Raw genomic sequence first — 1854 nt, 5'->3', positions numbered from 1 at the left:
CTAGGAAGATATTTCTTCTTCTTTGCTCTTTTGTTATGATATATCCTTCCCCTAGGGCAAGAAGTGCAGGGTTTGTAGGAATTGGGGTTGAGGGTGAGGGAGGTAAGAAGCAGAGAAGGGACAATGAGGAAATTTTTAGGAAAAAATAGCATTGACTAACATTTCAAAAATATGATTGGACCTTTCTAGCTTCCTGTTGATATCTCAGAGGTCATAGGAGACTGCCCTGGGAAAAGTGCCTGGCAACCATATCTTATCTTCCACTTGTAACTTGGAGACTTTCCTTGTCTGTTCTGCTGTTCATGCCTCTAAACATACTTGCCCCACCCTTACACTTTATTGATCTTAAGTAATTCTTTGGCTGGACAACCAATTCATCCTCTAAAATTTCTTTCCACACGCATGTTTTCCCATTCTTGAAGTCCTTGCTAACTGGTCCCCAAGGGCAAGAGTGGGCTCCCCCTACCATTCACTCTTCTTGTGTCCTACAGTTCCTCTTTCATAGCAGCGATTATTTAATCATACTATTATTTGCTAAATATTTATCTTGCCCCCCACGAAGATAGGAACCATTCTTTCTTATTCACTGCTGTGCCCACAGCACTTGGCATCTAGCAAGTAGGTGTTAAATATTTATTAGCCAATGAATGAATGAATGGCAAACCAGCTAGATGTTGAGGAGAGGGCAACGGAGGCCCAAATTTGTGTTCCTAGTATTCCAGGCACTTGCATGTAAACCTTAACTGTACTCTCACCTCAGGCCTCTGAAAAAGATCTTCATTACCCCTATGATGTAGTAAGGTTTCTGAGGGTCCAAGACTGAGGAAGGTTATTTCCAATATTATTCAGTTAATAACTAAAAAAAGGCAAATGCTTTGCTGATTCCCCATGTAGCATGTGTTATCCTTAGCATCTGGCTTGTCTTTGAAAATAACTTCAAAACTTCTACTAATATAATTGATACCTTACCAAGTGCTATTTGCTTTTTTTTTTTTTTTTTTTCCTGAGTGGAGTGGGTCTCTAGTCAGGTGAGTGCTTTGCAGAAAGAGTTTTAGGCAGATCATGGTGACATAGTTGGTCGGAAATCCTCCCCCCAGTTATTTACATACACATGTACCTGTGTTCTGCCTGTTGCCTTCCTTTCTCCTAAATACTAGACCCATTTCATTTCAAATACTGCATTCAGTCCATTTTTAGGGCCTTGTCTTCAGCATATGAGTTTGGGATTGGGGTCAGAGCATCTACCCTGCAAAACATTAGAACAGAGAATACAAACAACACAAAAGGAGGACATTTCTATTATAGTAACTTCTACTGTCAAATGTAAGAAACATGTGACAACACAGATAACTAGTACAAGAAAGATCTGATGGATTTGGGGGCTTAAAAAATGTATCGGGGCAAAGAGTGATTGGTTGAGGGAGATCAACACAGATAGAGCACTAGAAGGATTCTCGGGGATGAGGAGATTTGGGCTGGGCCTTGTGTAAAGCATAGAATTTCTGCAGACAAATAGGTGATTGCAGGGATAATGGACATTCCAAGAAAGCCAAGTGGTTTATTCTGGCTCTAGATCTCCAATTTAGAGAACTTCCGAGAAGCCCAGGCGGCCCTCGTGTCAGCTTACAAGTTGGAATATAACACGTGGGGTTTTAGTTTCTTTGAGGTTTGAGTGTGTCAAGGCCAGCTTAGGTGTTCCTCAAACAGAGCCAGAACTCTAGATTAGTTTCCGAACTCTCCTGATCTCCTGGAAATGATCCTGACCACAAGATCAGTCTTTGGATCAGAGCAGATGAGGAGATCAGGAAGTCCTCCCCAGCATGCCTCCCACCCACTCCAGATGGAGTTAATTTC

This window comes from Lynx canadensis, chromosome B1 (genome assembly GCF_007474595.2).
Source record: "Lynx canadensis isolate LIC74 chromosome B1, mLynCan4.pri.v2, whole genome shotgun sequence".
In the NCBI taxonomy this organism is placed as follows: domain Eukaryota; kingdom Metazoa; phylum Chordata; class Mammalia; order Carnivora; family Felidae; genus Lynx; species Lynx canadensis.
Note: the sequence above shows the minus strand (reverse complement) of the source record.